Source organism: Natator depressus, chromosome 1, assembly GCF_965152275.1.
Source record: "Natator depressus isolate rNatDep1 chromosome 1, rNatDep2.hap1, whole genome shotgun sequence".
NCBI lineage: Eukaryota > Metazoa > Chordata > Testudines > Cheloniidae > Natator > Natator depressus.
Window position 1 is genome coordinate 76,818,044 of NC_134234.1, and position 14,270 is coordinate 76,832,313.

A 14,270-nucleotide genomic window follows, 5' to 3' on the forward strand; every position below is an offset into this window, starting at 1 on the left:
AGCATAAACTCTGGCAAATTAAGTAGAAAAATCTAATTGGGAAGGCCAAAAAAGAATTTGAAGAACAGCTAGCCAAAGGCTCAAAGAGTAATAGCAAAATATTTTAAAGTACATCAGAAGCAGGAAGCCTACCAAACAACCAGTGAGGCCACTGGCTGACCAAGATGCTAAAGGAGCACTCAAGGATGATAAGGCCATTGCATTGGTCTTCATGGCTATGGATGTGAGAGAGATTCCCAAACCTGAGTCATTGTTTTTAGGTGACAAATCCGAGGAACTGTCCCAGACTGAGGTATCAGTAGAGGAGGTTTTGGAACAAATTAATAAACTAAACAGTAATAAGTCACCAGGACCAGATGGTATTCACCCAAGAGTTCTGAATCTATTATAATTCTTTGAGGGGGTCAACAAGCATGTGGGAATCCAGAGGTATAGGGTACTTAGATTTTCAGAAAGCTTTTGACAAGGTCCCTCACCAAAGGCTCTTAAGAACAGTAAGCTGTCATGAGATAAGAGGGAAAGACCTCTCATGGATTGGTAACTGGTTAAAAGATAGGAAACAAAGGGTAGGAATAAATGGTCAGTTTTCAGAATGGAGAGAGGTAAACAGTGGTATCTCCCAGGAGTCTGTACTGGGACCAGTCCTATTCAACATATTCATAAATGATCTGGGGGAAAAAGTAAACTGTGAGGTGGCAAAATGTGCAGATGATACAAGAGATAGTTACGTCCCAGGCAGACTGCGAAGAGCTACAAAAGGATCTCACAAAACTGGGTAACTAGGCAACAAAATGGCAGATGAAATTCAATGTTGATAAATGCAAAGTAATGCACATTGGAAAATATAATCCCAACTATATAAAATGATGGGGTCTAAATTAGCTGTTACCACTCAAGAAAGAGATCTTGGCGTCACTGTAGATAGTTCTCTAAAAATATCCACTCAATGTGCAGCAGCAGTCATAAAAGCAAGCAGAATGTTGGGAATCATTAAGAAAGTGATAGATAATAAGACAGAAAATATCATATTGCCTCTGTATAAAATCCATGATGTGCCCATATCTTGAATGCTGCATGCAGATATGGTCACCCTATCTCAAAAAAGATATATTCAAATTGGGAAAGGTTCAGAAAAGGGCACCAAAAATAATTAGGGTTATGGAACGGCTGCCACATGAGGAGAGATTAGTAAGACTGGGACTTTTCAGCTTGGAAAAGAGACGACTAAGGGGGATATGATAGCGGTCTATAAAAACATGACTGGTGTGGAGAAAGTAAATAAGGAACTGTTATTTACTCCTTCTCATAACATAAAAACTAGGGGTCACCAAATGAAATTAATAGGTAGCAGATTTAAAACAAACAAAAGGAAGTATTTTTCACACAACGTACAGTCAATCTGTGGAACTCCTTGCCAGAGGATGTTGTGAAGGCCAAGATCTCAACAAGGTTAAAAAAAGAACTAAAGTTTATGGAGGATAGGTTCATCAATGGCTATTAGTTAGGATAAGCAGGGATGCTCTCCCTAGCCTCTGTTTGCTAGAAGCTGGGAATGGGCGACAGGGGATGGATCATTTGATGATTGCTTGTTCTGTTCATTCCCTCTGGGGCACCTGGCATTGGCCGCTGTTGGAAGACAGAATACTGGGCTAGATGGACCTGTGGTCTGACCCAGTATGGTCATTCTTATGTTCAAGGTGTGGAGGTATTGCATCCTGTAGAGGTTGAGGGGCTTGGAGCTGGCCAAGCCAGAGCGTTACTGTCTTAAATAGTTCCATGCAGGAACACAGAAAAAGATAATTTTGGAATTTCAAGGTCAGAAAATGTTACTTTTTGAAACTCAGCTTCCATATATTGACAGAGGGCTGCTTCAAGCCACAGAAGCTCCTTGGACACAGCCAGGTTAGTCGCAGTGAAAGAAGTGCTGAGAGAATGGTAAGTTAAAAATCACAACCTTTCCCCCCAAAACAAATGGAGTACTGGGGGAAGTCTGTGGCTGTCCTACATATGTCTTCTCTGTCATTTTAGACATTGCACATTTTGGAGGACCTAATGATTCTTGGGGTGCCTGATTGGCAAAGAGGTGTCGTTCCAAGCTGCTGGTGGGAAACTAGGCCCATATATCACTGAAGTATTCATTGATATGGTGACTGACCAGCACATCTAGGAGTGACATGGGCTGGTGAGCTACCAAAGCATCCCTGAAAAATAAACTCTTCCCCCCAGTGTGACTACCTATCTGGAGTTCCTGGTACAGGAAAAGTTTGCAGCTATCAGCACCTGGGATTGGGTAAGAATTTATAAGGGAATCAACAGGGTGCTGTGTTAGCCTCCGCATGGCTTAGTGCTTTCCCACAACTTCCAATGCAGCCTATTAGGACTGCATGCAAACACACAGAACTCCCAGACTAACGATTTGTCACCCATGGAATGCATGAACTACTTTGAACAGAAATGGACCACAGTTGAACCTCCTCCCTGCTCCCCTAAATCCACCCCCATGAAGTACAGTCTTTTCAGACAGCTCGTTACGCTGTTGGGTTGGTACTGAGCAGTGTATGTAGAGGGACAGTAATACAAGGTTCTTATTTTAACAAACGAGAATGTACTAGCAAAAACATTCACCTTCCCAGTAAAAATTCATATTTACATGCATGTTTTACTGTTTGCATTTCCTGGTCTCCATTTTGAATTCCATGTAGGGGAAGGGAGGCAGGACGCCATGGCACTGGTATGGAATCAGACACTAATGGATACATGCTGTTACCTGGGGGCTTATAATATCCTTTGCATTGGTTCAGAGAGTGGAAATCCCTCCCATTCCTATCTTAATAAAAACAAAAATTGGAGCCAGAAACTTACCAGGCTCCAGGGCAGCTTCTCCTTCTTCCATTTCCGCTTGTAGTTCTGTGGCAGGCTGTTCTTCTGGAGCCGCATCAAAAAGCTTCTCCAAGTACAGCCCCAGGATGTGCTGCAACTACTCCTGCGGCAAAGCCTCCTCTGGGACTTGCTTCATCAGCAGGGTCACTTCATTTGCCTCATTCAACACCTGCTGTGGGCTCCCATCAATTCCCGTGCTGGCATCTGGGGCCAGCAAGTTGCCATCGCAGCTGACCATGTCATCATGCACTGCCAGTGGCTCAGTGCAGTCCCCAGCGCCCAGTCAAATTCAACATAAAATGGGCATGATGTCAGCGAGTTGCCAGAGGTGCAGTTCTGATACCTGGTTTTCTGGTATTCAGTCCCAAACCATGTAATCCTTTCCCTGCACCAGTCACAGGCCTGATAAATATCCAACGCTGCCACCTTCTTTGCTATTTGCTGATATGAGCAGTCAGACCTTCTATTCTTATTAAAATCAGGTGTTTTGTCAGTCTCGCACCAGAGATTAACCAAAATCTGTCTGTGTTCCCATGATTGCAATGCAGCATTCTTTGTAAGGGACTTCTACTGGTCAGTATCCATTGCAAATGCAATGGGTCTCTTAAAGTGTGTTTGCAGCCTGGCGGTCAGAATAAAATGGAAGGGTTAAATGCCGAGCTGGTGCACTAGAACATGGGGGAGTGCTTCCATTTCCCTCAAGTCAATTGGTGATTCTTGGGAGAGAGAGGACAAAATAAATATCCTTTTGGGATATTTTTGAGGCCAAGGACCAAGTTCAGGGAAGAGTGCTCTGACTGCACTGCAAAATGATAAGATTCATAGATATTTAGGTCAGAAGGGACCATTATGATAATCTAGTCTGACCTCCTGCACAACGCAGGCCACAGAATTTCACCCACCACTCCTACAAAAAAACCTCACACCTATATCTGTGCTATTGAAGTCCTCAAATGGTAGTTTAAAGACTTCAAGGAGCAGAGAATCCTCCAGCAAGTGACCCGTGCCCCATGCTACAGAGGAAGGCGAAAAACCTCCAGGGCCTTCCAATCTGCCCTGGAGGAAAATTCCTTCCCGACCCCAAATATGGCGATCAGCTAAACCCTGAGCATATGGGCAAGATTCATCAGCCAGATACTACAGAAAATTCTTTCCCGGGTAACTCGGATCTTACCCCATCTAATAACCCATCACAGGCCATTGGGCCTATTTACCATGAATATTTAATTACCAAAACCATGTTATCCCATCATACCATCTCCTCCATAAACTTATCGAGTTTAATCTTAAAGCAAGATAGATCTTTTGCCTCCACTGCTTCCCTCGGAAGGCTATTCGAAAACTTCACTCCTCTGATGGTTAGAAACCTTCTAGGCTCTAACCATGGGACCTGCCCTGAATCAGGCTTGTATCCTCCAACCTCATGGGGTACATGACTCTGGATCTGGGTCGATGCCTGAGAGATTTTTGTGTAGATGGAAGTGGGGTTAGGGCTTGAGACTGAACCTGAGCCCAGCGTAACATACCCTTAGGGTCTTCCATAGTGCCCATTGTGATAGTATATAAACACTGCTCAGATAAATTAGATCTGCATTGTGAGATCCCTAGCTGACTCCAAGAATTTTCTGCTCTTCTACTTCCTAAATAAGGGAATTATAGGAAATGTATCTATATAATCATCATGGCAGTTAAGGTGGAAATGCTTTGTCAACAAGAAGGGTCTTGCAGCATTCCCTGGAAGTTGTAACTCTGCCCGAATCTGTTTTCCAGAAATTAATTCCAACTGAATGCTTTATCTCTGGTTCTTAGGTGCTTCATTCAGGGCTTTGTAAATAGCAGCATCCCAAAGGAGCACAGTTGTGTTGGGGGTTGTGAATGGAGCTATGGCCACTGACATAACTGATTCCTAACCTTCTGATGGTATTTCTGATTTTAACACAGGTGCCTTTATCTCTGGCTGCTTTGTGCTGTCCAATATGTGTCTTTTCCCCCCTCCCTTTCACCTTCCCCTCTGTCTGAAAAAAGGAGGACATGGAACTAACTATCTGCTTGAATTACAGTGATTCATATCTGCCAAGTAGATGAGAAGTGGTGCTTTCCAAGAGGATTAAAATAGTAAACCTGTCTTGGCATCGTCTAGGACCACTACACATAGAACAAACATAGGTATGGTTACTTACCCACCTGCCCAACAAACACAATCCTGTCAGGGAATCTGGTACAATGTAGTTGTCTCCCAACCTGCTTCCAACATGGTTCTCCAATCTGTAGTGTGGATTTAACATTAACAATGTTTTGTAAACAGGCTAAAACCTCGGAGTAAGAAGCAAATATAAAGCTTGTAATATCTGACAAAAGCAATTCAAGTTACTGATTGCCCACAGTTATGTAACATTTTACATGATACAGAGCATGGAAATTTTTGTTTATGCAATACTTTTATTCTCTGCGCTACAAGGATCAGATTGTATTTAAAGCAGGACATTTTTGAGCCAAATTTTCTTTCATAATTAAATTAAGGAAAAGTAGCTTGGTGTATGTAGCAGAGAGGGAGAAAGGCTGGTGATGGCTTTAGGTGAAAATTTTAGGTGGGGCACTCCAGTGTGCCTTAAATAAAGGTAATTTTTGAAATGACGATGCTATTTCTCTCTAGTGAAGCTGCTGGGCTGTCCAATTAAACATAGGGACTTTACTGGAAATGGTGATGGTGGGGCTGTCACTTCCAAGTCTCTTACTGGAATATGCATTTTAAGTCTATGTCATCAGCACAGAGATCTCCTGCCTAGATATTTCAGAGTGGATTCTCTTCCAAAACTGGTGTGAAATAGAAGTAATTTCACAGACGCCAATAGAATTACACTGGTGTAAAATCGGTATAAGTGACAGGAGAATTGGGCCCACGATCCACTATTCTATTACATTAACTGCTGTGAATGGCACCCAGAACTGAGTTGAAGGTAAATTCATTTTATTCTGATTTAATTTTCTTATATTTCTGAGAGGGACAGTGCTCCAGGTGCCCAGATGCCAGAACTGCTATGGAGAAAGACTCTCTGATGTGAAAGGAAAGACGAGGTGCTATGAGAGAGCAGAAAAGAGAACAAGACAATGCAGTTGTAGAGAAAGAGGAAAAGAGAATAGCATGTTGAATAAAGCTAAAGATGTGATGAAGAAGACAGTAAATAAAACAATTTTGCACTTCTGCTGCCTTCAAAACACTTTGCAAATTGATCATCCCAACTTATTTATCTCTGCAAGGTAAATAATTATTATTACCCAATCTTATAGGTGGAATCTTGAAGCCCAGAAAGGATAAGAGACTTGCCTTAGGTCACCCAGCAAGACAGTGGTAAAGCTGGGAAAAGATGCAAGTAGTCTTGATTCCAAGTCCTCGGCTCTTAACCAAGGACTTGGGGGGAGGGGTAGTTCAGTGGTTTGAGCATTGGCCTGCTAAACCCAGGGTTGTGAGTTCAATTCTTGAGGGGGCCATTTGGGATCTGGGGCAAACATTGGGGATTGGTCCTGCTCTGGGCATGGGGTTGGACTAGATGACCTCCTGAGGTCCCTTCCAACCGTGATATTCTATGATTCTATGAACATGCTCCCACTCAAGGGCAAGGAGTTGTAAGGTGACAAAAAGGGAAAGATTCAGAATGATGCAATGTGATACAGAAGGAAAGCAGCACTTAAATTAGACTTCCCAAGTTCATTTTGGGTTTTCTAACTCAGCATTATAACTATGTTCCCTTCAGTGCATGTTCATAACTCCTAGTATTAAAGATATTTCTTGATACACACAAAGAATAAGAATAGTGTATCCTCCAACTTTTCCACTATTACTTCATCTCAGAAAGCATTGGTTAGAGCAAAGGACAGGGAACTAGGACTCCAGGGGTCTATTCCTATCTCTTCTGCTGACTTGCTGTGTAGTCACAGGCAATTCATTTCACCTTTCTATAGCCTCAGTTTAACTATATTTATATATATATATATATTATTTTTAATATATAATTATAATACCTAATATATATATATATATTAGGTATTATAATTATATATTAAAATAATAAAAAATGCCTACTGAATTTTACAAGGGTATTGTGAAGATATCAATTAATCTCTGCTTTGAGGTTTTCAGATGACAGGCACCATATAAGTAGAAAATCTTATTTAAGTACAGCAAACATAAAATGGCAAAATCAATAACTTCTAATTTTTTTTCTTGACTTGTAATGTAAAATATAAATGATAAGTCAAACGGGAAAGAAAGCTACATCTGCCAGCTGCCTTGGCCAACAAAAAAATCTCTCTCATCTCTCTTATTTCTCAGCAGACAATTATGAATGGGAAAAAAAGTAGCATATGTCAGATATGTTGCCTGGCTCAATTTAAAATTACATTTTGTGGGCAAGGATTTAGGAGTTATAATGAACAAGTAACTGAATATGAGCTCTTAGTGTGATGCTGTGGGGGAAAAGGGGTGAATGAGATCCTTGGGATGTATAAACAGGAGAGTAGTATGTAAAGGAGAGAGGTGATTTTACTTCTGTATACAGCATTGGTGAGACCAATACTATTATTATTATTCTTTTATTATTTGTATGGCCATTGTACCTAGGAGCCCTGGCCACATACTAAGAGGCTATTGTACTAAGCACTGTACAAACACAGAACAAAAATGACAGCCCCTGCCCCAAAGAGATTGCAATATAAGCATAACACGAGAGACACAAATGGATACAAACAGACAGGGGAGTACAAGGAAACAATGAGACAATATTGGTCAGTATCTCAGGCAATTGTCTCAACGCACCAGCAGCCTAACTATTGTCAAGTTACTAGAATACTTGCACACAGTTCTGGTGTCCACATTTTTAAAAGGATGTTGAAAAATTGGAGTGGGTCTAGAAAAGGACCACAACAACTATTTGAAAGCTGGAGAAAATGCCTTAGAATGAGAAACATAATGAGCTTGATCAGTTTAGCTTATTAAACAAAAAACTGAGACTTGATTAGAGTCTATAATTACTTTTACAGGGAGAAAATACCAAGTACTAAAGAGCTCTTTAATCTACTAGAGAAAGCTTTAACAAGAACCAGTGGTTGGAAGCTGAAGCCAGACACATTCAAATGAGAAAGCAGGCACAATTTTTTAACAGCAAGGGTGATCAACCAGTGAAATAAACTACCAAGAGTAGTGGTGAATTCTTCTGATGTCATCAAATCAATGGCTGGATGCCTTTTGGAAGGTATACTTTGGCTAAACACAAGTCATCGGGCTCAATACAGGAAGTAAGTGTGTGAAAAATTAACAGCCTGTGACATAAGGAGTTCAACTAGATGATCTAATGGTCCTTTCTGGCCTTAAAATCTATTAATTTAGTTCCAATGCACAATTTCAAAAAGTGTAAAATAAAAGGTGAGATGCAGCCACCCACTCTCTGGAGAAACTATTGATAAGGCCATCAATTTACTTATAGAATTACATCAACAATTATATCAAGCTGTTAACTCTTAATTGATTCATTCTTAAGAATTAAAAATTAAAAAAAGCAGAAACACCATCCAACACTTAAACAATCTGTCTTACTTATGTGAAAATTATATATCCCTTTTTATCTTCTATTAGTTTTTTAAGAAGCGGTATTGTCAGTCAGAGGCAAAAAAGTTTATTGCTTAGTAAACTAGATTGTATTGCATATTTGTAAAAAATAATATCTTCTGAAATCCAAAGTACAAATCAAAAAGATAAAGAGAGTGCCAACTAAAACCCTGATCCTGACAACAATTAAGCATGTGCACAGTATTTATGCCAGTGAGTTCTCCCATAGACATCAGTAGGTCTATTCACATTGACTTATGTATGTAAATGTTGGTAGGGTCAAGGCCTAAGTAATGAATAAACCTATTCATGCCATCAGAATATGTGCTCATGCAGGACACATTGGCACAGGAAACTGGTAACAGAACTCAAAGCTTTCCCTTCAAAGACTCCCAGCTTTAATGTATCCTACATTGGTGGTAACAGAAATGCTTGGCTATTTGGTAGACCAAGAGAAATGAATTGGTATTTTCAGTCTAGTTCTTATCCAGACAGAAAACAACCATCATTTCCAGCAGCAGCAAAGAATCCAAGTCTTGAATGGATATAGACAGTGAACTATCTACTTACCACAAGAGATGGTCTTTCAGAGTTGAGGCATATTAATAATGGAAGTGTTTTGAAAGATGGTGGAATGCTTCTTCAGAAACAAATATGTCTGCCATACAAGGAATACATTAAGCTGCAAATGAAGCAATGTGATGTGACTGCCCTCAAAATATGTTACTGTCACAATGTACAGGGATCAGGGAGACAATGCCTAGCCCTGAGCACAATATGCTAATGAAAGAGCCATTATTGGGTAGCAATGTGCTTCACTAAATTTTTACTCCAAGAGTAAAGGGTCAGATTTTTATATCATTTACACCAATGTAACTGTTCTGGCTTTGGTGGAGTTGCTCTGGATTTACAATCATGCAACTGATATTAATATCTGACTTTACATTGTCAAGGTGAAATGATCCTGTTGAATAGTCCCTTAGAATATGTGTTAACTATTTATGCTAGGTTTCAGAGTAACAGCCGTGTTAGTCTGTATTCGCAAATAGAAAAGGAGGACTTGTGGCACCTTAGAGACTAAAGTCTCTAAGGTGCCACAAGTCCTCCTTTTCTATTTATGCTAAACAGTCTGCTCCACCTTGTATTGTGACCCTCTGAGTGCCTATCCCAGATCTGAAGAAGAGCTCTGGGTAGCTCAAAAGCTTTTCTCTTTCACCAACAGAAGTTGGTCCAATAAAAGATATTACTTCAACTACCTTGTCTCCGTGAGCAATGGCAGTTATGAAAACTGTTGTGTATAAATAAACTAATCTGCATGCCATTCCTGAGACATACTATTCTATCAATTACTCATTTAAGCAGATGTTTGACTTTATAGACAGAAACGTACATTTAAGTAGCACAAATAACAGATAGTTTTATACTTGAATGTGATAATGTGGTCCTGCCAACTCCATGATATCCATCTCTTTGTCAAATAAAAAAAGGACTGGAGGTTTACTATTGTTATTTCTGCTAAGAGTTCTGAATTCTAACTATAGCCTCTAGGACAGAGGTGGGCAAACTTCGGCCCACGGGCCACATGTGGCCCGTGGGACCGTTCTACCTGGCCCCTGAGCTCCCAGCCCCTCCCACACAGCCACGCGAGCAGCACTGCTTGTGTCTGCCCACTTCCCAGGCTTTCCAACAAGCCTGTCCTGCCGTTCTGAGCGGCCTGGTAAGGGGGCATGGGGAGTGGGGGCAGGAGGCCCTGGGGGGCAGTCAGGGGACGGGGGTGGTTGGATGGGGCGGAAGTTCGGGGAGCGGGGTGGTCAGGAGACAGGGAGCAGGAGGTTTGGATAGGGGGTGGGGTCCCGGGGGGTCCCGGTGGGGGGGGACAGGGAGTGCGGGGGTTGGATAGGGGGTGGGATCCTGGGGGGGCAGTTAGGGATGGGGGTCCTGGGAGGGGGCAGTCAGGGGACAAGAAGTGGGGGGGTGGATGGGTCAGGGGTCCTGGGGGGCCTGTCAGGGGGCAGGGGTGTGGATGGGGTCAGGATGATCAGGAGACAAGGAGCAGGGGGGCTTAGATAAGGGGTGGGGTCCTGGAGGGGTGGTTAGGGGCGGGGGGTCCTGGGGGTGAGTGGCCAGGGGACAAGGAGCAGGGGGGTTGGATGGGTGGGGTGTTCTGAGAGGGCAGTCAGTGGGCGGGAAGAGGGAGGGGGCAGATAGGGGGCAGGGCCAGGCTGTTTGGGGAGGCACAGCATTCCCTACCTGGCCCTCCATACTGTTTCGCAACCCCAATGTGGCCCTCGGGCCAAAAAGTTTGCCCACCCCTGTTCTAGGATATGGCATAGACCAAATCTGCCTCACTTCTTTTGTTTTGTGTAATGTTGACTCTTATTCCTGGCCCTATTAAAGTCAATAAGAGATTTGCCATTGACTTAAACAAGGTCAGGATTTCACCCTTGAAATTAAAAGAAGAGAAGAGAAGAAAATAATATTTTAATGGTTTTGGGTAGTATGAGTTGATGCAAGTATTTTAATGAAAGAGAATTGTCTATTAGACTGGCAGGAGTCCCAGTAGGACCAAAATGATTTACATATGAGTCAACAGTCATTTATTTTCAACAAAATCTTGCAATAGATCCTCAATATTCTACTCTCCCCACAAGTCCATCCTAATTTTTGAAACCTTTGTGATATTCAAGAAAGAAAAACAAAACAAAGCAGGGCAATTGGATGTAAATGAGTATATTATTATGTTTTTGTAGAGACAAAACTATAAAGAGAAAGAGATAATTATAAAGAGAAAAAAGATTAATTCTGTCCAAGTGCCTAGTACTTTTAAAGTGTCAAATTCTGCCCTCAATTACACCTGGGTTAATCTGGAGTAACTCTTCACTTCCACAGAATGACTCACTATTTAGCCCAGTGAAACTGATAGCAGCATTTGGCCATAAGTGCATATTTAGGGTGCTCTATAGCCAGTCCAGAAGAGGAAATTTCACTTTTTTGGAAAACAAAAACCCTGGTGTACACTAAAGCCCTAAATGTTGTTATATTTCTATTAAGGACCAAGAGTTTTTAAATACAAATGTATCTGGAACATTAGTCCAATCCCACACACTCTTCCTCTTCAGAACACTGAAGTCAATGGGATACTACTTATAGGTAGACTTTGAAGAATTGGGCCCTATATGACTGTAATTTTTTTTTTTCATTAACCTTGGAGATTTAGTGATCTCTAAAGGACTATTGAAAGGAAGCTGGGAAAGCACCAGCAGCTATACATGTACGTGATGAAGGAACAACACATACTCACAACCAGTGTTTTACAGTGTGCTAAAAAAAAAAATCCCATTCTAAAATAAATAGATTGAAAGCATGAGAATATAATGAGAATAAAACATCCACCAGTAAAACCACACAATAGATTTTTTTTAAAAGATACCCAAGTTTCTTGTCAGTTGGCTCCCAATATGAAAAACATGCTCCCATTGTATCTCTCCTAGACCTCAAGACAGACTAAAGACAAATAATGAAAGCAAGTTACCCTTTATTTTTTTACTATTGGTTATTTTTATTATTATTTTATATACCATTGTCAAGAAAAATGGAGATTGGGTTAAAAATCCAATATATAACTTTTGGGGGTGTTTTCTAGTTACTTGAAATGTTGTACAGTTAAACAAAGTGATATAGATTTTATATGAAAGGAAAGTAGTTAGTTTGAGCATAACTGGCAAATGTACAAAGGGGGGAAAACGCATATTGAGAATAGTCAGCTTACAAACTTTTACACACCTCTTACTGGGTAACCGTTTATAGGCCCCATCCTGCAAACCCTTAATTATTGGATATCTGTTCACTTGAGTAAGAGTTTACAGGATGAGGCCCCAGGTCAGTATTTTATATTCTGCAGTTGAAAGGCAGAATGACAGAACACTGCAATGAATGGACTCCACTTAACTAGCAGATTGCCATTCCAACACTGAAGTTATTATTATCATTTGTATTATCATAGTGCCTAGGAGATGAAGTCATGGACCAGGACTTCATTGTGCTAGGCAACATTCCTGGTCCTGTGCTACTGGCAATTATGTCAGTAGATTTTTCTGATCCATTATATATAGTTTAAACAGCTGAAAAGCACCATATATAACATGGACCTGGTTCTCTTCCCACTTACACTTGTTTTACACTGACGTAATGCCACTGACTTCAACTGAATTGTTCCTGCTATTGAGTATCTGGGGAGAATCAGGTCCCATATTTGTACATTACATTTCCTCTCTACTTAATAGTCATAGTTAGACCGAGCTAGATCTCAAAGTTATGCAGTACGTGTACACATATGTAGATTTTCCTTTCTTTATAAATGTGTTATGTACATGAATGATTTTTTAGTCCACATGCGGAAGTGACCTCTCAGAAGCAGTTGCTCACTCACTCTTTCCCTGGAGCACACAGCTTTTGAAGGACATGGGTTACTCCAACACACAAAATGTTTTTTTTTTCCATTCAAGCTCCAACCTAGAACCTTAGTAAGCAGAGGATCATAACAGTACAAACAGCCAAGGACTTTGAAGATTGATGTAATACAGATAGTAATAACAGAGTTGAATCTAGTTGGGAACTAAGGTATCTTGTGTTAGAAAGAGTGTTTTATATGTTTTAAATCCAAATAAAAATGAATTTTCTAGCTTTAAATAGCCAAGGCAAAAACCTGCAGGGAGAAATCAGTCCAAACAGCTCTTGTTTTGATGAAACAAAGAAAACAAAGAAAAAAAAGATGTCTCCATTACTCCCAAGTGGTATTTCTGAACTGTCTAGTGGAAAAAACAGACTTCCTTAATCCCAAAGAAAGGTTATTTCAACTGCATTTCTGCAGAGGAATGGTGACATTCAGTTACCAGTTAGGTCGATCACATTTGGTTATCTCATATGGATATTTCAGGAGATACAGTATTGATCCATTGCCAACCTTCTTAATTTGAAGGTAATTGTTTGACTTCAGTGGGGCATTAAGACCTCCTTGATCTAACAGGTTGTTTTAAAATGTATTTATTTTTAACAACAACAACAACTTGTATTAGTCAGCTGGAGAACACAGTAAGAATGCCATTGATAAGAGACTCCCCCGGGAAGTAAACCGCCATAGTTTCATAGTTTAACCATGGCAATGACGCGCTGTTGTAGGAGATGATGTGTGACACTGTAAAGGGTGGTGATAAGGAGAAACACAGATCTCAATCAAGATTTTAAAAATTAGATGTTCAGTTTTGTGTTTTTTGACTAATGAAGCCCATCTTAATATCTAGGCCCCCCTCCCCCATTCAGTTTACTACATTCCTTTGGAGTGCTGGTTGGTACTGAAGAATAATGACTGGCAAAATCTAATTTCAGAATCTTCCCTGTGAAAAATGCCACCTTATTAATCTCATGGATGAAAATGGTCCTCATTAATTCTGGTCTGTGTACTGCCTTCCAGTTCCATGGCTTCCATAAGTACAGGAATCAGACCAATTTCATACAGCAAAATTTGAGCCTACTGTTATTTGAATCTGTGAATCAGAATAAGGATGCAACTTAATGATATTTGCATTTTATGGTGCCATTCATGTGAAGATCTCAAACATTAATGAATTAAACCTCACACTTGAGGTTGGAAAGCATCATTCCAAATGTAGGAATAGAGGAAGAGAGAGAGTGACGTGACCAAAGTCACACAGTGAATCAATGGCACTTGGTGAAATCTTGCTGTCATTCATCCTGCAAGCAGGCAGTTTCCTCCTTTCTATCTGACCTT

The 14,270-nt window shown here is 40.7% G+C and overlaps 1 long non-coding RNA gene across 1 annotated transcript in view; it reads right to left on the minus strand.

Moving 5' to 3' along the window:
* Positions 1–3,487, minus strand: part of LOC141982250 (uncharacterized) — a 61,237-nt gene extending 57,750 nt beyond the window's left edge. Inside the window, exon 1 of the long non-coding RNA XR_012637995.1 lies at positions 2,863–3,487. This is a non-coding gene — a long non-coding RNA (uncharacterized LOC141982250). The remainder of the gene's footprint in view (positions 1–2,862) is intronic.
* Between the last annotated feature and the right edge of the window lie 10,783 nt (positions 3,488–14,270).